General features: G+C 36.0%; 1 long non-coding RNA gene across 2 annotated transcripts; it reads right to left on the bottom strand.

Annotated features, from left to right (window-relative positions):
* Positions 1-490: 490 nt before the first annotated feature.
* On the bottom strand, positions 491-6,998 carry LOC116260724 (uncharacterized). 2 transcript variants are annotated; one of them, XR_007574289.1, is made up of 3 exons: positions 6,596-6,998; positions 6,221-6,376; positions 491-4,696 (listed from the first exon to the last, which is right to left on the bottom strand). It is a non-coding gene; the product is annotated as an uncharacterized LOC116260724 (long non-coding RNA). The 2 variants fall into 2 exon arrangements; XR_004174160.2 differs by having other exon boundaries at positions 491-5,759.
* Positions 6,999-21,909: the final 14,911 nt, after the last annotated feature.

Below are 21,909 nucleotides of genomic sequence, written 5' to 3' on the forward strand. Positions count from 1 at the left end.
TTTTTGGGGGCAGATAGGATTCTGGACTGTCGCATGGGTGTGGCTATGATGCAGTACGGGTAAGCGGTGTGGGTGTAGTCACACCTTTTTTCAAAATTGTGGGCAGGAGGGGTTACGACAGGGTGTGTGTGTATATATGTATATATATATTTGGAATCTATTAAAATCAAAATTAAACTAAAAATGGATGATAATGCAGAAGTTTGGTGGAAGGGAAATAAGAGAGGAGAAAAATCAAAATTAATGCAAAGATTAAGTTTGAAAACTTAAATTTTTACGTTTTAAGAGACTGCGTTGCTGTACCCGCATACAGTCGCAGGTGTTTAGAAAACGAGTTGAGCTTCATGTGGCCTGTTTCTGAATGTGTCCTGGATTGGCTCAGCTAGCTTAATACGAGGAGTGGCTGTTCGGCTCAATCCCGCTCATATAGGCGCATTAACTGGTGTGTGTGTGTGTATGTGTGAGAGTTGTGTAACGTGCCGTTTCCTCATCAAACCTGCTGGAGTTGGACTCCAATTTTATTAAGGCTGATATACGAAAAACAGGTAATATATCAGGAAATACAAAATTGCTGCTGACGAGGGAGGCCAAGCAGTACACTACAGCGGTAAAAGCGAGATTATGTGAGCAATTGGGTTCTCGTTTGACTATGCGAAAAGAGCAAGCAGTCTCCTGAAAAAGGATGGGGAATCCAAGACGTCCACCTTCCATCTCCAGCCTCCCACTGAGCTACTTAGTCCAGGATTTGTTGTTACAACCTATTGCAATCGTAGTGCACCCCCAAAAATTGAAGTGATAAGAATGAAACGCAGCATTTCCTTCTCAAATTATTTCTGCCCCTCAGGTTCAGGCCATTTAATACTTGCAGCCACCCAAGGGCCACCTTGGATTTTTTTGGAGGCTATCTGTATTTGTCCCTCCTCCGTCCAAACAGTCTCCCATCTACCAGGAATGATGCCAGAGTTAATCTAGCATCTCAAGTTGTCCATAGCCATAGGGTTGTTCAAGAAACAAGCTTCAAAACTGGAAATGCAATGAAGCCAAAACTGATTGCGCATGACAAAGAGTTGCTCATTGGCGTCGCCTTGGACATGGGCATTTCGCCAGTCCCAGGTAGCCCAAACCACTTCTTGGAAACATAGTCTCTAGCTTCGCATTACCCAGCCTCTCTTGAAGCTGCAACTGTACCACCTTTTCAACTCCGAAACAATGTTGCTGCCACCACAACCATTACGCCCAACCTGCTGGCTACCAAACGCCATGTCCTACAGGCCAAACGACTGAAGAAAAGGATGGGCGCTAGATTCTTCAGTAGAGCAACATATTAAGCACTTGTTTGCGAGATGCAGCCCCCTCCTTTTTTGCCTATAAAAGGTTGGGAGTCTGCCCTGACAAGCAAGGAAGGTGAACCATCTGGCTCTCGGGTGCGCATCCTTATTCCATAGGTGAGCTCTCCACTCTTCCTCTGCCCCCTTAACTCTGATTCCCATATATCACACATTTTGAGCCCCTTGACCGGAGCCCCATCATAAACAAGCTCGTCGGATGCAGGTCTCAGTTGAGGTTTCTCTAATTGCAGCCTCTGCAGCAGGTTTGAGAATTCAGGAACGAGGATTTAATTCAGAATCCAGAACCTCCTTGACAGTCATTCTTTTGGAGCCTTCCAAGAGATACCTCTCCTCGGCCTCCAGGTTTTCAAAGAGGGTGACATTGCTCCATTTTTCAAACCAGAACATCATATCGCCTTGACCGAGCTGCCAGATTACCTTATCTTTGATTTGGCACCAGGCTTTGAAGTAGTGCTTGAAGAACCACGAATGTTTGGTACTTGATCTGGCGGACCACATTCCTCATAGTGCAGCATACTTCTTGTAACAGAACTTTGACCAAATGGCATTTTTTCACAAATGGAGAATGCCCATCTAGCAAGCTGAGCTGAGGACCTGTTCTCCAATCTCTTGAGGCCCAGACCACCTTCGAACGTCAGCCTGCAGAGCTTAGCCCATGCAATTTGGTGCTTCCCCTTAACATTTTCGCCAGCTCCCCATAGAAAGTTCGCCATCTTAAACTGCAAGGTATAGGCAAGACAAAATCCCATCCCCAATAGTTAATCACACATGTTAGCACGTGCTTTAAAGATATAGCCTCCCCGCGAATCGTCGATTTCCACGTTGCAACTTGCAAGCCGCTTGTTCACCTTATCCAGGAGGGGCTAACACCAATCCTACTTGAGCCTCCTACCCCATACATTGGGAGTCCAAGGCAGGGCATAGGGAGGGTGCCACGCTTCCACTCCAATATGGAAAAAATGCCTTCAGATTCGCTCATGGAGGTTGAGGACAAGAGGAAAATGGAAGATTTGTCACCATCGATTTTCAACCTGACATGCTCCTCCAAGCGCTGCAGCGACACCTTAATTCGGTGAATAGACCAGGGGCAGGCAGTGCTAAACAAGAGGACATCATCTGTGAAAGCAAGGATAGCAGGAGTTCTCCCCAGCCTAGGGACGTGAGGAGGAATGATAATTTTGTTAGTCATCTTACCTTTGATGCTCCTAAAAAAGGTCTCCATGACAATAATCATTGGGCTAACCGTGAGATTGCTGCGTTGGGGGTCAGCCCCCAGTCTCCTCCCGCCTGCGAGCTCAAGCAGCAGCAGGATATCCTAGGAGAGAGAGTCTCCCTCTCTTGAGATTGATCTTTTTTTCTGTTCTTGTGTAACTTGCTGTTTGTAGTTCACATTTTATTAATTCCATGTTTGAAATAATAATATTATATATATATATATATATATATATATATATATATATATATATATATATATATGAAGTTTGAGAATCGATATTGAACCACATTGTCATTTTGTCTCAATTTTGCTAAGTTTTAGTACTGAATGAACTTAGCATAAGCCGTAGACCATGTGCTTGCCACAATGTCCCGGCTAAACACAGGAATGAACTGTGAAATATGTCAACATGCATATTTTTGCCATTTACGTTTAAGTATGCTCAGTGGTTATAGTATAATTAAAAGATGTATATTTTTGCCATTAACATTTAAGTATGTTCAGTGGTTTTAGTCTATCTAATTAAATAATTCTTTTGGTTCTAATTCCCATAAAAATATATCTATCTAGATTGAAGTGCGATACTTGGGAACATCAAAATTCAAAACAAAGGATGAAAGGGTGCAACCTTTTCTCCCTTGGGCAGTAGTGCAAACTCGACACCGCTACGTCTAGTTTAGGGCACAAGCTTTTCTTCCTTGAGCGGTAGTGCAAACTCGGCACATCTGTGTCCATGCAAACTCTGCAGTCCTAACTCTTTTTAATCTCCTATCTGTATTTTGAATCTTCTATCTTATCTATCTTAGGAATGTCAATGGATCAAATTTGAATTGAATTTACTCTTTACCATATCCTGTTAGATTCAAATTGAATGTACTATTTGCCATATCTGATTTATCAAACGTTTACATGCTCGGATTTATATTTGGATGCAGATCACGAAGAGCCTATGTCATATTTGAATCTGATTTTTTAATTCACATTTGAATCCAATCCAAATCTGACTATGTCATATCCAAAACTGATTCTAATCCTACTTTTAAGTCATATCTGAATCCAATTCGTATCCAATTTCTTTTAATCCAAACTAAATCCCCCTTTATTTGAGATATTTGGGAATCTAAATCCGCATATAGTAGGTCAGACCCCCTCCCCCCTGACCATATACACAACGTTTTGGTCATAAATAAGGGTCTCAAGTCTTTTCTCTACATAGTGGTAAAATCTGGTGTTTGTTTATACTATGGATGCCACATAAAAGGGATTTTAAATCTGCATCGTGTCTGATATTCAATGTTATTGAACACAACCTCTTTTCCTTCTAAAACAATGTCGATAAACAAGAACCATAGTATGGTGAAAGCATCCTCATGCTGATGCGTGTTGCACTTGCAGATCATATCATGACGCTATGCTACTAATACAAAATGTTCAAAATTGTGATTTTTAGCTTTTAATTGGTATCTAGTACATTCCAACATTCTTTTGTCGACCTTCTTTTTAAATAACATTGACATTAGTCAAAAGTAGTACATACGATCGGCGGAGAGGATGAGACAAAGTGATCATGATATTCAATTACTTGATGTTAAATTTCTTTCTTATGAAAGGTAAATAACATCAATGCCTTTTTCTATATATCGTCTACAAGATAATGTTTATCATCACATGAACTTTTGAGATGTCATAAATTTTGCGAGGACGGGATAAAAATAAATATCGGGTACACATATGAGAATCGACTTTTGAGGGAGTAAACAAAAAATATGGCCCTAGTGTTCAGAAAATCCATATCACTGTTGTAGATATAACAACTTGGAGATACCAATGTATGGTATCAATGCCAATATTATAGAGACATGGTTGTTTTCCCCAACATGTTGTGGAGGCACCTTTCATTCCAAGTGGATGCCCATGCCAACACGGTACTCTTTAGGCATGTTTCATTTCTTGCACATATGGCATGAGCCGCAAAAGTAGATTGAGGCTCGCATTCTGTCTAACAGCCCTACCCAAACTTTTGAGTTGGTGATGGCCTAATAAACAAATGAAATTCATTTCCCTTTTGAATATCCTCAGTCACACTGGTTTCCAGCATCATTGAGTGAAACCTTGGCTGAATGGAACAATACTAGAAACGATACAAGGACAAAGAAGCATTATTGAACAATGTTACTATTGCAGATTGCAATGGAAAATGAAGATAACCTAGTGATTCCTCACTCATTGTCTTAATGGAGAGCCAATTCCAAAGAGGTGGTAACAAAAAACAGAAAAACGAAAAGGCAAAAGCTGAATTTCTTTAAGGAGAGAGAGAGAGAGGAGATCAGGATTCGTGGTCATGGTCCATGGAGAGGGCAAAAGTTGGAAGCTTTAACTCTATAGTTGTATATCTGTCTCTAGTACCAACAGAATGAACGAGAATCTTGCAGAACTCAGGTATTGTTCTGTGAAGTGAAAAAAGATCCAGGAGGTGCATTGTGTTATAAAATATATTTGTTAACCTACTAAAATCTAGCAGAACTCAGGTATTGCAATTGCATTTCAAGAAACTCCAAATAGGAGCACCATTTCGATCTAAACCAAATCCGAGATGCAACTAAACCCAAGTTCATGTCAGACACATAAATTTTGATGCAGTTACACACAGCTTACTTCAGAGGCAGAAAGTAGGCAGCATGGCAACAAGAAAGCCAACAAATTCTCCAATTTTTAATCCAATACATTTTTTATAGACATGATCAATGTGGTGAATGTTTTGGACAAAACATCATTTAGTTGAGACATGATAAATAATTATTCCTTACACATCAAGTAACCTATAATAGATCATAAAAAGGAAGCATAAATAAATAACGAAAACTTTAAGGAAGAAAAGTATGAGAGAACCATCAAGCATTTACAACCTGACAATGCCATGATCACACAAATGTGAAAGAGTGGTGCTAACGTATTTTAGTATAGAAACAAAGTTACCAGCTCTAGAGATATGCAGCAAATAATAGATGTTAGAAGTGGTGAGAAATGCAGAAACGCATAAAAAGTTTTGGAATTCTCCTCCTTCAAGGACTACATTGAGGAACAAAAAAAAACCAGGAAGCTACAGCCCTCCAAGACATAATGGTTCATAAAAAAATACACATCATGTGATTTGACTGTATGTGTTCAGGCCAACCATTATGTTCCACATGCCACTGCAAAAATTGAATGATTGTCAAATTTTAAACCCTTCAGTTATCACCATATACTAATGCGATGCAACCTCAGAGCATCAGAAAAACAAGTTAACGCTGTTTCTTTTCTTGACAAATTTCTCCCATATTTTACAGATCACTTCAATACATACCCATACATCAAAAAATGTGAAGAAGATAATTGTCTTGAAGCTATATGTTAGCAAGTTTACGAACACCAAAGAATAATTGATAAATACAGGCCAGGGACACAAAGGTAACCTGGAAGAACTACAAGAAATTGAAGCAGACATACTGAGAATGAAAGAAAAAACATGCACATTCTTTTCCCAGCACACACACGCACATGCGCACGCACAGACAGGAAACCAGAAAACAAAAAGAACAAATATGGCAGAGTGAAATGAAGGAAAATATTACAACCCAGCAAAAAGTTTAAAGGGGAACAGAAGCGAACTGACCTTGGTGAACGTATGGAAGAATGAGAGAAGAAGAAGAAGAAGATGAAAAATAGGAGTGGAGCAGGTGGAGCAAGGGAAGTTCCAGCGATCCTCAGAATTCTTCTTCTCCGTCTCTCAATCGACCCGACTGCTTCAACCACATCAAAATCAGTCTATCTGCAAAACCAATGTCCCATTCCGCGTCATGCCGGGCACATAAATGAAAATCACGAAGGTTTTCCGCCTATGGATGGATTTCTAGCCCACAGACGAGGGAGGGAGGGAGGGAAGGAGCAGAGGGTGGGACTCACCACAGAGATGCTTATAAAGAAACGAATGAAAAGGCACAAAACAGAGTGGAAAAAGGGGGGAAAGAACTAAACAAGGGGGACTCACAGTGATGGTCTGCAAATTGCAATCGAGCAGCGGGTGGGTGTTTCGTCTGGCAGATAGTTAGATCTGCAAATTGAAATTGAGCCGCGGCAGCTACAGGTGGACCATGGGCTGCAACTGGAGGGATCTCAGCAGCCGGCAGCCTCGCTCTCGCACCTTGCGGTTCCCTCGTCCGCACTGGCGTTCACGCACAGGTAGGGAGGGGCTCGAGAGGGAGCGAGAGGGCAGACGCAGTGAGGGAGGGAGACAAGGGAGGCAGCGAGAGAGAGATGAGGGCGACTGGCCGGAGCAGGAGAGTGAAAGTGCGTGGGAGACGACAAGGTCGAAAAGGCAGCGGCTGTGGCTGCGTGAGGAACTCGTGGCAAGGAAGAGGCAGAACGCGATACGTGAGCTGTGAATCCTAACGGTCCGAAAAATAACTCCGAAATATATTTCCACCCCTCCGGGTGGAAATATGTTTCCGAAAACATGTTTCAGGAATCGACCTCTACAAAATAATTCCGTGTTTGTTACGCTGGAATTTTTTTTTTAATTTAAAAAATTATTCCACTGCTACAGTAAAATTTCAAACACTACTACTTAAAATTAAAAGGTTGCATACCACTCGAGCATATTATTCGAAACCGCATTGATAAAATCTATTACTTGAGAACACCACTCTCGAAGTTCTCAAGGATCCATTTACAGTACAGACCATGGTAAGAATACTGTAGCAGTAATTGGTAACATGTCTTTTTATTCATAGAATCATATTTGACCCAGCACACAAGAAAATAACGACAATGGGAATTCAAGCTGATGAGCCTAAGCCCATCAAGAAGCTCATGTACAAGTTAAAAGAGACACTTACTGTTTCCAAAATTCATCTCAAGGTGTCTCAACAGTAGATTAAAAAGTGGAAATCAAGACAGAAGATCAACCATAATCTTCACAAGCGAGAGAAGGAAAAGCAGCTTAGTAGGTCCTTAAGATCCTACTCAATATCTCTGTTATCAACCTTATAAATGCCTTTGCCATACACATGACCACCATGGAGTAGGTGCTCATGGAAATTAAAGTCAAATATAGTATCACTTCTGATACTCTGGCACAGATCGTCAATTCAGTCATGGTGATTGCACCAATCACACTTTCAGATGATGATATATAAAAACCTCATCAATTCCACAATCACACATTATATATTGTGGTGAGGACTCACGTAATGAATGCTCTTTACATGCTAGTAGATGGAGGGAGTATCTTGAACATCTACTCGAAGATGACTGCGCAAGTCTTAGGCCTGAAGGATGAGCATTACACATTGATGATATGACCATTTATGGCTTTGACAGGAGAAAGAGGACAATGAAAGGCAAGATATATCTAGACTTACACATCAAGTTCACCGAATATACAATCGTGTTCTATGTAGAAGACATGTCACCATCTTATAGTTTACTCCTCGGATGACCATGTGTGAGTAGCCGAAACTTTCATAAGTCCAACTGATCATTTACCCTTCACCATGAAATTTCAAAATTGATTTTCAAGGACCAAATTTCAAGGAAAAAAAGTCATTTTTGAGCCAAACAAGCACTTTTTATACCAGTATTGAATACATAGATCCAGTCCACCTAAGTTATCCAAGCTAAAAATTACCACTTTGCCCATACATCTTGGAATCTTGACCTGAAAAGTATAGATTTTTACCAAAATTCTTAGAATTGCTTAACATTTGAACAATTGGGTCATTTCTTAATTTTACATACACTAGAAGTCACTAGAGTTTACTCACTAGGGTCATCCCAAATCTAAAGCTAGCTCTCTTGGAGCTCAAATCATCTCTTGAAACATAAAATTATGATCATTGACTCAATTAAGTCAAAACAAGTTTACCTTAATGGAGAGAAAGTTTTATTTCACTTACTTTGAATCACCCGGATCAAGTTTTAGTCATATAAGCTCAATCAGAAGATTGAGCTTATAACCAATTTAGAACCATATTTATCAAGTATAAATCAAACTTCTCTTAGTTAAGTTTTAGTTCATTCATCCTGATTTGACTTCAATTTAGTTTCAAGTGCTTTCTCTTTCATATTTTTAGGGATTTGTATAGAATTTGAGCTCAATTGAGAAGAACAAGCTAAAACTGAGCTAAGACCATGTTTATCATGTATAAATGAAGCTTCGTTCAGTTTAGTTTGAATTCATTTCTTCCAGTTTGAGTTAAATTCAGTTTTGAATGTTTTCTCTTTCCTATTTTTAGGGCTTTGAACTGAATTTTAGCTCAACCTGATAGAATGACTGAAAAGTGAGTTATGTTAATGTTTATTATGTAAAAATCAATAATCCCCTAGTTCAGTATGAGTTCATTCCTTTCCATTTGAGTTCAATTTAGTTTTGAATGATGTGGAGCTTACCCCTAGTACTTGCTATACTCTGTGATTTTTTTCTATCTTTCAGCATATTCTTATAGGTAAGTAGCCTTTTTAAACACACCCAGCAACACCAATGAAAATTCCAATTAAAACCAATTTTTTGTGGTCTTCCACAAATTCCCTTTATAAACCTGCCGCATACTGCTTGGTAAAAATTTGTTTTTTGACTTTTAAAGCAATCCAATAGGATGTTTCCGGCAAGCTTAGCCACATGTTGGTTCAGTCAAATCGAGAAAATTCATCTAGAATGGGCATTCTTTTGAGTCATATTCTTTTGCATAACCCAGCTTATGATTTTCATTGATTCATAGAACTAAAGTCAAGTCAATTGCTATCACCCCAAATTTTTCCGAAAAGACTATATTTTTCACCCAAACACAAATTCAAAACTCAAATTTAGACGCGAGATTTAAATCCAAAATCCAACTCTTGAATCCAAATAAGATCCAAAGTCCAAATCTAGACCCGAATTGATTATTTCAAACTCAAAATCCAAAACTGAAATCAAGACAACAAAATTTGAATTTATGATCACCGCGCGCGCATGCATGGACCTTCCCTTTCTTTTATGTTTCGTTCTCATGCAAAATGTGTTTTTAAGCCTAAATCACATGCTAGAACGCGTCTGCGACCAATTGACCCAATCTAGATTTGAAACAAGTCCAGAGTCACTCAAAACGGAGTCGAGCACCCATTTGAAACAAAAACCAATTTTGTACACATTTTAAATAAAAAATGGTGTTATGCTTTTTATATGAACAACCCTTTTTATTTATTTATTTACTCATTTTATCTTATTTTATTTCATTTCATATCATTTTTTTATTTCATATTATTTTATTAAAAAAAATAAAAAAATAATATAGTCAATCATGCGTCGTGTGATGCGAAGTCGTTCGAGATCGCGTTACGCAATCGCTGCCACGTGCGGCAACACGTCGCACGCAGTTCGCAGAGTCTCGGGGTGCTATTGTGCCTGGTGCGCAAGAAATGGGGCCCATGCAATCAAAACCGCCTGGCTCGGTTGGGTGGGCATTAGCCCTGCTAACACCCCAAAGAGGTATTTGCAGGGCTAATGGTCAATCTTGCTTAGTCAAAGCCTAATTTAAAAAAAATAAAAATAGTTCAAAACGACTTAGAATTCACCTGAAAATGTTGTGAAATTAAAAATAAAAAATCAAATTTTGAGTTTTGGCTACAAAATTCTCTCTAAATTCCCCCACAATCTTCTCCTTTGGGTATGAGCTAAACCTTGGGGAACTTCTAGTACTCCCTCACTTGAAGATTTAGAGTTTTTCCTTAGCTCTTTTTCTCCATTTCTCTTTTCTTCTATTCTTCTTATCCAACCTTGAGAGCAAGCTTATTCAAGGTCCAACTCTTCAAGGGAGTACAAGAAGATCTCTTGGAGGCATATCTTCATCACTTTAGAGATTCACCCAAAGCAACTTTAGGATCATCCGAAGTAAGAGATTCATATTCTAGATCATTTTCATTAGAGGTATGTAATCACTGTCCCATTCCGTTTATTTTCATCACTCTCTCTCTTCTTCTTCTCCATAGCTCTCAAATATCCTCTTCGAAGTCAAGAAGCTATTCTCGAGTGCACTAGGAGCATGAGAAGATGAAATAAGATTTCATTTTAGGATTGAAACATGTTTCTCTCTTCTCTTGGATGTTGTTCACTCATGGTTGATTGATTTTTCTCATTTATATATGAATGAACAACGAAAATGAGTGTTTAGGGTTGGGATCTCTTCATTTTTATATTGCTTTTTGAGGTTGAAATTTGTCCAACCTGGAAAAGCTCTTCATGAATATGTACATGTTAATATAATATGGATCTTCATGTCATTATCAAGCTTAGTTTCTTTCTTAATCACCCGATTAGGAACCCTAGTGAGTGCCTTATTATGTTGCATGATTTTCTTCCATACCCAATGGTGGAAGAATTATATTTTCTTATAACAAATAAAATAATAATGTTTTATGTTAATATATTTAATATTTAAAATCAATGCTCTTCAAAAGATTTTTGGAAGCAAGAACCCTCTCTAATGAGGCTTTGGAGACTTAGCATAGGCTCTTGCATGGGCCCAAGTTCCTCTCTGATCTACATAAAAATCGAAGTCGGATATTTTCAAATCATTTCTTGATTTCAACTCTCATGAACACATATATGTATATACATGTTATATGCGTATAAGTGAACATGAGTATCTCTCTTTGTCATTCTCTTTTTATGATTTAACATATTATTTTACAAATTTTCATATACACATGAATGCATGTATATATGTTTTCCATTTTCACTCTCTAGAATCTTTTGTTTCTCTCTTCAAGTTGAATGTTTTCTTTCACACACACACACACACATATATATATATATATACACATTCCTCTATCTCTTTTTCTCTAAAATCCCTCTCTCCCTTTCTAAGATCTTCTCTCCCTCTCCATTTGAGTCAAACGTTCTTTTTACAAGCTTTCATATACATAAGTGTATGTATATGTATGAAAAACTATGCATATCTACGTACCTCCATTTTTTGTTAATCTTCTATTTGGTGATCTTTAAAATCTCTTTCTCTCCCTCTTTCTCTCTATAAAGTATTCCATCTTTATATTTTTCTTCAAAGATCTAAAGTTTTAACTTCTCATTTGTTGACTTCACCAACACCAAAAATCAATTAATGACCAAATATTGGAATCATGTTTGATGGTCTACAACCTCATTCCATTTTCAAAAATTTTTCTCTTTCCATAAAAATACTTATGACAATTATAAGAATGAGAAACTTAGATGTATGTGATGGTATGAATGTTTGTAGATGAATGTTATAGTTGGAATGAATGATTTCATTCTAATCATGTAGGATCAATGTATTCATATATTCACATTCACTTAACATCACTTATGATCACAAGCACCTCTCTAAAAGAACTTAAACAAGATGAGATGAAGCTCTGACTAGGTAGTAACTTAATTATAGTAAAATGTCAAACTTACTTAAAGTCTTAAAAGAACACCAAAGTGATTTCCAAAAGTGATCTTCAAATATTTCCAAATCATATTTATAAAGATTTCTCAATTCAAAATTTCAAAAAATTATAGGATTTGAAAACTCTTTGGAGTTGACTTGGACCAAGTTGTGAGGAATTGGTAGAGTTTTGATGAGCTCTTGCTTGCTATGGTCTTCAATCATTTTGGCTAAAACGTAAACATTTTGAAGATTGGTTCATTTCCTCAAATTCTGATGTTTTGAGAATTTAGGGATGGAGCCTTGGAAAACTTTTCTTTTGAGTAAAGGATCACAAATTTAATTTTTAGGTTTTCCTGAGACAATTCAATCTCTTTTGGAAATTGATTTTTGAGAAAGAGGACTTTGAAAAAATTAGTGAATGCTTTTACAAACAAGTTTGAGTCCAACTACTCAATGGTCCCACCATTTATATGCTTATGGAGATTCAGTAGGAGTGCAATGAGTTTGTAGAGACTATATTCAACACTGAGAGTTCGTGAGCAGTAAGATGAAGACCTCTTTGGCTGAAAAATCACTCTCTCACCATGATTCTTGGGGCTTTTTAGGAGCACATCTAGTGTCATCTCATATAAAATGAGTACAAGACCTTTCACGATTTAGCCAAAAGACACTAAGAGGATAGACAGAGCTTTTAAGAAGGGTATCTTAAAAGTGAAACTAGTCTACTAGGAAGAAGACAAGAAGCAGAGAAAATCTCAAGCACATGTCACATTCATAGTAAAAACCGGTTTTGCATCAGACAGGTTCGCTGCATTCTCGTCCATACTCCAAATTCGATTATGCAAAAAGTCACATGTTCATGGAGAAGTATTGATTGATTCTTGATAAAGTATTCAGATGGACATTGAGCATGGGGGAAGAATGAAGCAAGAATATGAAGGAGAAAAAAACACACTTTTAAACCTTATTCTAAAACTTAATATAAATTAGAATGCTTTTTCTTTAAGCTAGAAAACTTAGCAAAGAATTCCACACATTTCAAGTGATTTTCAGATTGACATTAAGCACAAAGTGAAAAAATTGTGATACATTTTTGACATATAATGTGCATTAAGATCACTCTCTGGATCCTAGATCTTGGTTTGATGCTTAGACCCAGATCTGGTCCTTATCCAAGGAAAATTGTAGAAGATAGATCTGGATATGATACTGGAAGTTGGATTATGATTTGATATCTAGGGTTTGAAATGGAAATAATGGATTTGTATATACAAAAATAGATCAGATCTGAAACTTGGATATGAGATCCAAACATGGAAATAAGACTTGGAGATATAATGAGGACCAGAAATATGAAATGGAAATTAGAAAATAGCATGGACTTGGACCTAGACCTGGCTCGAGCTACACTAGATGGGTTCAAGCCGCATGACATGGACTGGACCTAGCTTAGGTTCAATGTTGGAAAACAGTTCAGACTTAGGCTGGGCGCAGGCTTAGCCTAGGCGCTGTTTTTTGCAAATTCATTTTTAATATGAAATAGGGGTTAGCTGAGCCTAGGCTCAAGCGAACCAGATCCATGAAATTTATATGACAATCTAACTAAGGTGCACGTGATTTCTAAGTTAAGTTATATTTTTAAAAAAATATGTGCATAGTGAAAAATGATCAAAATACCCTTGTGTGTGATTTTAGGATGCAATGGATTCAAATAAGGCAATTGATATTTACATCCCCAAAAATGTTTTGGTTTTTCGAGTGCTCCAGAGAAATCATGTTTTATTTTAAATGAAAGAAAAAGGGACTCGCCTATCGGTACGAGAATTGACCGTTTCTGATGCCTTTAGTAGGGGTAATCAATCCAAGGGCTATGTTTATTCTTGATACATTTCATTTTGGCTTAAACATCTTTTCCATTCTAAATGCGGTATAGTGTTTGAGAAAAACATTGAAGACTTCATGTTTCAAGATTTTGAGAAAGTTTTGAAAAATCATTTGAGAGTATAAAACACTGCCATATTCTTATGGGTAAGTGGCTTATCCAAGCACTCCCTGCTTCACCAATACAAATTCCAATAAAAATCAGATCGTTATGGTAGTTTGCATCCGTTCCCACACGATAGAGTAGGGAGGCCACATGAAGCAGCAAAGTTTTGAAATTGGACAAATTTTAGGAAAGATTGATCTTCCCACCGATACAAGGTCTGGCCATTCCTACCACCATTAACAGGAGTAATTAGACGAAGATCTAACAGAGGGGCCTATATCCATATACCATTGGGCAGCTTCACACTACAAACACCTCAAAAAATAGATCCCTATCATTATCTCTATACTGGCCACATTCTGTAAAGAAGGTTCTTAGGTGCACGTGGGTTTTTAGTTCCTTTCAACTTACTGAATTTTCTTGGAAGTTCTTCCAAATCTTCATCTTTGAGGTCCTCATAGAAGTCCCTTTTCCTGTATTGTTTCTTGTGATTAGTCTGCATGTGGCACATTGTCCTCTCCGATGCGAGACCATATGGTCTCAGTAGGTATGTGTGAACCTCTTTTGCTTGAGGCCTCCTTAGCCAAGTTGCTTGATGGTCCCGCCCCACCATTGTTTTCATCAATAACTGAAACATTTTCTAAAACTGGGTGGACTTTTTTGAAGGCATCTCAGCCCCATTCTTGTAATTTATTTGCCCATGAATTTATTTCTTTGAACTGGAGGATTCATAAATCTCGACCTCAAAATATGCTTCAGTGTGCTCTTCAATGTGCTTTTTAGATCGAGTGCGAGAAGCCATTGCAACTACTCACTTAGTTTGTTTCCACCTATTGTCATGACATAGTTAGCTTTGAAATCTAGACATGGAGATTTTGAAAGTGTTGCTTGGAGACATTAGAGACATTGAGCACGATTGTACATTAGGAGGCAAGGAGGGTAATATAAAACTATGTCTAATTTATTGAGATCAGATGAATGATTTTATACAAGACCGGACTGAATGATAACATGGGGATGGATGACAAACTCCAACCACCCCATGTACGGCTTTGACCTAGAAAGTTGACTATAGACACTGATTTGACTTTTCCCATGGCTGAGTATGTGGCACAAGCCAAGTTGCTAATGTCCTCCCATCATTTGGTTCCTAACTTGTAGTCCATGATCCCGCCATGTTCCTTTATAACGTAGTAATAAAACATTTGCCTCCTCAAGCACTGCACCTATACATCTCTTTGGATGGACGGGAATACCCAAAAATGATTATTTTACCCTTCACCATAAAATGTCCAAATTGAGTTTCAAAAATCAAATAACATTTGCCTCCTTAAGAACTACGCATATACACCGCTTTGATGGTATGTGTGAACACTCAAAATTTTCACAAGTGTAATGACTAATTTACCCTTCACCATGAAATTTCTAAATTGATTTTCAAAACTTAAATAAGAACAAGGATCATTTTGGATCAAAAAGCAAGTCCCACACCTGCATGGAGCACCTAGACCAAGAACACCTAGGTTGCCTAAGATGAAAATGATCATTTTGCCACTACGTCTTGTCACCCAAACCTAAAAAGTAGGTATTTTGACCAAAATTTCTAAAACATGCTTAACATTTAAGCAACTAGGCCATTTCTCAGCTTTACATGACCTCAAGAGTCGTTAGATTCAGCTCATTAGGGTTTCCTTCGCATACAATCAGCTATTCTATCTCGACCAGCTAACTCAGACCAAGCACCTACCAATTCTAGAATACTAGGACTATGTCAATCCAAACGAGGTAGGATCATGTTTACCATGTATAAATGAACATTGGTTAACCTGGTTTGAGTTCCAAAGGCCTTAGATCCCTTTTCTTTCATGTTTTTAGGGGTTTGAGCTGAATTTGAGCTCATGCTGATAGAGTGAGCTGAAACTAAGCTGGGATCCTGTTTATCATTTGTAAATTAATCTTCCTTTAATTTGGTTTGAGTTTGTGCATCCATATTTGAATTTAATTCAGTTTTGAGTGCTTTCTCTCTTCTATTTTTAGGATTTGATCTGAATAGAGGAGTTGAAACTGAGATGAGATTATGTTTATCAAGCACAAATCTATATTCCCTTAGTTCAGTTTGATCTCATTCATCTAGATTTGAGTTTAATTAATTCTAAAGGCCATGGAGCTCTTTCTTAGTATTTATTATTTTATTGTTTCAGAAATACTAGTCTTTTTTTCATTAAACTTATGTTTAATATTTTATGCTAATGTTTGTTTCAGAAATAATAGTATTTTATTTTCATGCTTTATAAAATATTAGTTCTTCATCTTAAATAAGTCAAAATTTTCTAGACAAAGTTTGCAGTGTTTGACATTATTAGCATGAGATTCAAATTTTACTCAACCTTACTATGGGATCTATGAAGAACAAAGAATTTGAATAGGGTTACAGTTGACTAAGAACCAACCTCTACTAGCTATTTGTTAATAGAAAAACAAAGAAATCTCATTAAAACCCATAATATTTCAATGAGAATATCAAAGAATAAAAGAAAAATGTACAAGATATAGACAAGTTTTATGTGATAGGCCTAGTTGGATTGGTGTTGATATTTGCATACCAATCTTTAGAGAACAATTGCGTTCATCATTAATATCATAAACTCATGTTCATGTTTTGGAAAAAAAATTGCCAAAAAAGCCTTACTTTCTCACAGGTTATAGTTTCAAATCCTATGGAAAGTTGTAGAAATGGACTTACGAAAATAATGTCATATGCTTACTATATGGGAGTCTAAATTTTTCAACATATATTGTTCTGTATTTGAGACCCTCACATAAGCTTTTTATTCTCTAAATTTTCTTGTGGTTTTCAATTATCTAAACAACCTTTTTTTATTAAATCAAACATGTGTAGTCCAATAATTAATTAGATTGTTTCGACCAAATAAACTACAAAAAATTAATTATTGCAATCAATAAATCAAAATAAAAAATAAATGGGTGGTCTAAGAAACAATTGAAAATAATATATACAACTTAACAAAACATTGTGAAAAAGGTAGAAGTTATTTATAACAAAATAGAAAGAGTATAAAATAATAATAGTAAAGTAACTAAAGAACTGAAGGTACTAAATATGAGCTACTACGGTGAAACAATTTTAATAATAGTAAATTGAAACTGTATCGTTGGAGGGTAGGCCTTTTAACTATTTATTAAAGAATGAGGTAAATGAATTAACAATCAACGAGAAGTAAAATGAACAAACAAAAAAAAATCATGAAAGGGATGTGGAGGAGGCGGCGACCTCTTTGTTGTCTTATATAGTGTGAGGCAACATCGTATTAAAATCATTATAACAAAGAATAGTAAAGACCCTATAGCTGCCACACAGACTAATTGAGACATAAAATCATTATAATTATGCTTTATATAGGTAAAATTTAAAATATACGAGCTAACCTAGAGTATTATGTTTAGTTGCTAAAATTAACATAAAATATGCATTGTTTCAATATGAAATAATATGGTCACCTTATTTAAGAATTCTCAATAGGTTTACTTAAGAATTGAAAATTGCTAGAAAAACTTGTTTACTGAAGTAAAATTTGGACATCTTTAAAAATATGAAAACTAACATTGAATATACAAGTTTCATACAATTAAGTTATTTATTTTAATTTAATTAATTAAATTGCATTATGTAAAGCATCAGTATTTAATCAGTTAAGTAAATGTTTTAGAAAATAAATAAAAAATAATAAAAAATTAGAAAACTTGGTCAATTACATTGCAGACATGAAAATTGATATAGCTAAAGGAATTATTAAATTCCAATGGCCAATACTAATATTACCATATTGTGTATATTACTTAAGTTTTTAAGAATGTGGCCTCCTATCCGTTAGAGATGCAAATGGTTTCGATTTGGATCCAGTCCAAATTTTATCAGATTTGGTTTAATCAAATTCTATACAATAAACCTTGTCTTTTAAAAATGTAATTTGAAACTGCATAAAATCCACTATTTACATGCCATCAAGTTGGACTTTTAGTGACTCCTAATTGAAAAAATCAACTCAAATTCAGATTTGAACAGGACTCTACATGTTTAATTTAAATTGGATTTAATAATTGGTCTGAATTTTTTTACTAGATTTGTGTAAACGAATTTATAATTGAATCCATAATTAAGCTTATATATAGTGTTGCCAACTTATATTTATTTTGATTTTAAAAATCAATAAAACCATTTAAAATTTTGAAAAGTAGCTCTTTATACCTATTTTTGCCAAGGGGTTGTTGGGTGACTAAAATCGATAAGTTAGATTACCAACTAGTGAAAAAAAAATTGAGTGAAAATGTAAATATTTTTAAAAAATGTTATATTAGCATAATCCACATTAATAGCTTTTCAATTTCAAGCCCGTTCACATCTTTCTTTCCATGTATGTTTAAAGAAGCTATTGGCTCTTTCATTCCATGTTTGTAAAAGCTATTAGCTCTCTCTCTCTCTCTCTCTCTCTTGTTTCTTTTGAAAGAAACCACCACACATAAAGTAAACAGTGTTAGCATAGCAGATCCAACGAGATCCCAATCCAGGGCTGATTTTGGAAACGCACCACAAAGGCAAGAAAAACGAGCTGGAGACAAAAGCAAGAAAATTGAGGAAAAAGGAAATCAGCGTCAACTGATAAAATCTCATGATTACAACGGCAAGGAAGAAGAAACCGTCAAGCCAACAAAGGGAAGTAAATCCCAACGCATGAATAAGCCAAACTATAAACAAAAGGAAAGACATCTTTCCAAGATTGACTTGATGTAATTCTTCCTCTATAAATAATGAAACCTCACCTAGAGTAAGTGGTGAGAGAGGATCATTGTGGATGTAGGAGAATCGTTCTCAGAACAATGTTATTCTCTGTGTTTCTCATTTTCTCTTCCGTGTTTTCTTTATGGTATCAGAGCTGTGAAAAGAACTGTTGAAAACAGACTGTGCCTTCCACCGGAAATCACCACTCACGGTTAGAATCTCTATTGGCGTGTTCAAGTCCAACAACTCTTGTTGTCTGTTTATTGACCGGTGTTGTCTCCTCAGGCATTGTTTACTGCGAGTTTATAGCAGAAAGTACCTTCATTCCATTGAGAATTCAACAGCTCCAAACTTGACCAGATTTATTATGGCATCAAACGGAGCTGTAACTCAGATGTCATTGCAAGGTACTGCTTTACCTTTACTACCTGCACCAACCACTTTACAGCAATATTTGAACATTTAAGTTGACTGCGGATAATTTGTTACTGTGGGAATCACAATTTCTACCTCTGCTATAATCATATGATTTGCTTGGGTTCATTGATAGTTCTAAACCATGTCCGATCCAATATATCACTAGTAGTGATAGGAGATCTCAGTCTATTAATCTTGAATATGTGACTTGGATGAGGCAAGTTCAACTTCTCTTAAGTTGTATTATCTCCTCATTGTTTGAAACTGTTTTTGCGCAAGTAGTTGGACTCAAGATGTCATATGAGGTATGGAATGCTCTTAAAAGGTTCTATACTGCTCATTCCCACTCAAGAATCATGCAACTCAAGGAACAACTACAAGGACTTCGAAAAGGTCTCATGACATAAACGAAGGTTCCCAGGGTGAGCAGGGAGATGATGTGATGGTAAAATGGAAGATTCATTGTTCAACATATGCTAGTGCCAATTTAGTGTTTAGAATTGTATTTTGTGTTTGTAGAAGCTTTATTTTCTGTTTTAAAGAATAGTGATCGCTAGGTACAAATCTACATGTTTCTCCATAGAAACCTGCCACAAGTTCTAGATTTTATTGCCAGTCTGTTATCGGCCATTGGCTTTCATATTTGTTAACACACCAGTTTTCCTTAATTATCCATTTTCTATTATTTTCTCTATTTTGAGCGTTTTTTGTTGACAAAGTGTATATTTGGAAAGTGGTTTTGGTTGAAGGCTGATATCAAATGGTGGGTTTTTAGAAACTGGTTTAGTTAATTTGGATATTAGAATTGAAGTTTAGTTTGGAATAGAATATTAGATTTTGGATATGAAATGAATGCTAATAATCAGATTTGGGTTTGAAGGCTTGGATTTGGATTTGAACATTTGATGAGTTATGGTTTTGATTTGAAAGTGGATTTGATTGGACATGAATTTTGATCTGATTTGAGTATTGGATTCCTGAACTTGGATGAATTAGATTGAAATTGAAAATTTGGCTAGTTTGGCTAGAAAATAAGGTTGATAGGTATGTTTTGGTTATTTTTCTTTTCTTTATCCATTTCTTCCTTCCAAATTGGGAATAAGGTTGTTACTTTGGCATATGAAGAACATTTGTCTCATATTGTATACATGTTACATAGGCAATTAGTTGAATAACATTTGAATTTGGGAGTCTTCATTTTCTAAAAGGGCATGAAACAGGGGCTTTGTTAAACTTGAAGCAGTTCTAAACATTTATATTATCAACATCATAAATGAACAAATGACACAAGAAGCTAACAAAGAAATGAAAGAAATCTCTCTCCTCTCTCTCTCTCTCTATCTCTCGCATGCCCCCCACCCCCAACTTGTTGTGCGCATATGCATCTCTGAAGGTCTTATTTCATATATTGGTTACTGATCCACTATTACCTTAACGTACTCATCTTCATGATTGACACTTACTATTGGCCCCTCCTTATATTTGTCTGGTACTCATTGAACCTAGCAGGCTTCTAGCGATTGGGTTGCAGGTGAATGCTATTTCATTAGAACTATGAGATACTCAACGACTTTACCATTAGTAATTTATAGTGGAAAAGATTAATTTTGTCAAATTAGAGTTAAGAGAGGATATCCAACAAACTCCTCAATTTGCTAAGATACCTTATTTATATCCTCAGTTTTTTATGGTTTATCATTTATCATTTCTATTTTTTATATATAAGTAGCACATGGACTCTACAATATCTAGACCTAATGATTCAAGTTCAGTGTTTGTCAACAACTTCCAAACTAGTATGCTTCCTTTAAAAGTCAACTTCATGAAGATCACATGTGTGAAAGAGTTTATTAGGACATTAAATGAAACAAGTATTCAACATGCTATTTGTCTTCGTTGTAAAATTTCTAGGGACTGCAATAATTAAATGGTACTGCACGTCCAATGAACCATTTAAAGATGTGTCCAGGGATGCAAAACTTGGAATTATGCCAGCAACTTCTTACAATTTGTTGATACATTTAAATTTAATTAAAAAAAAAACAACTTGATTTAACTCATAGTCATTCATGTTCTATAGTTAATCATTAAGGGTTTCAAAAAATTTGTCAAAAGATTATAATCACAATTGAAGTGATTGTCACATAACACTATCAGATCATATTGCATACATGCTTATGAAAATGAAATGATAAAATTACGTGATATTTTAGAGAAGACTAATGAGAGAATTAGTCTTACATTGACATATATTTCTTCTTATTAGAATAATAGTTATTCATATTTAACTACACATTATATCGAACCTATGGGAAATGCAAAAGAAAGTTACTAATTTGGTTGTTGTTGAGACTTCTCATACCGAGAAAAACTTGCATTAGTCATATCTTGGCTACATTTGCTTTCTCCTTCGGTGAACCAAGGAAGTGGAGATGGCACCTCCTTGAATGCGGGGAACAAGCCATCATTCTTCATATTCTTGCTTTTGTCACTTTTTAGTATATGAGTGTTATTATTTGTTTTATCTTCATATGTTTTCTAGATATTAAACTATTATGTATCTTAGTAACTATAATGGGTAAATCTTGACATGGTTAGTGTTGAATATTTGACATTTATTTTCTCTTAAGTGATGGTTATGTATGTCTCCTACATATCCATTAAGTTGGTTCGGCCTAAACGAGAAGCATCTTGCACATTGTTTTGTTCAAGAA

The sequence above is a fragment of the Nymphaea colorata genome, chromosome 9 (genome assembly GCF_008831285.2).
Source record: "Nymphaea colorata isolate Beijing-Zhang1983 chromosome 9, ASM883128v2, whole genome shotgun sequence".
NCBI classification, from domain to species: domain Eukaryota; kingdom Viridiplantae; phylum Streptophyta; class Magnoliopsida; order Nymphaeales; family Nymphaeaceae; genus Nymphaea; species Nymphaea colorata.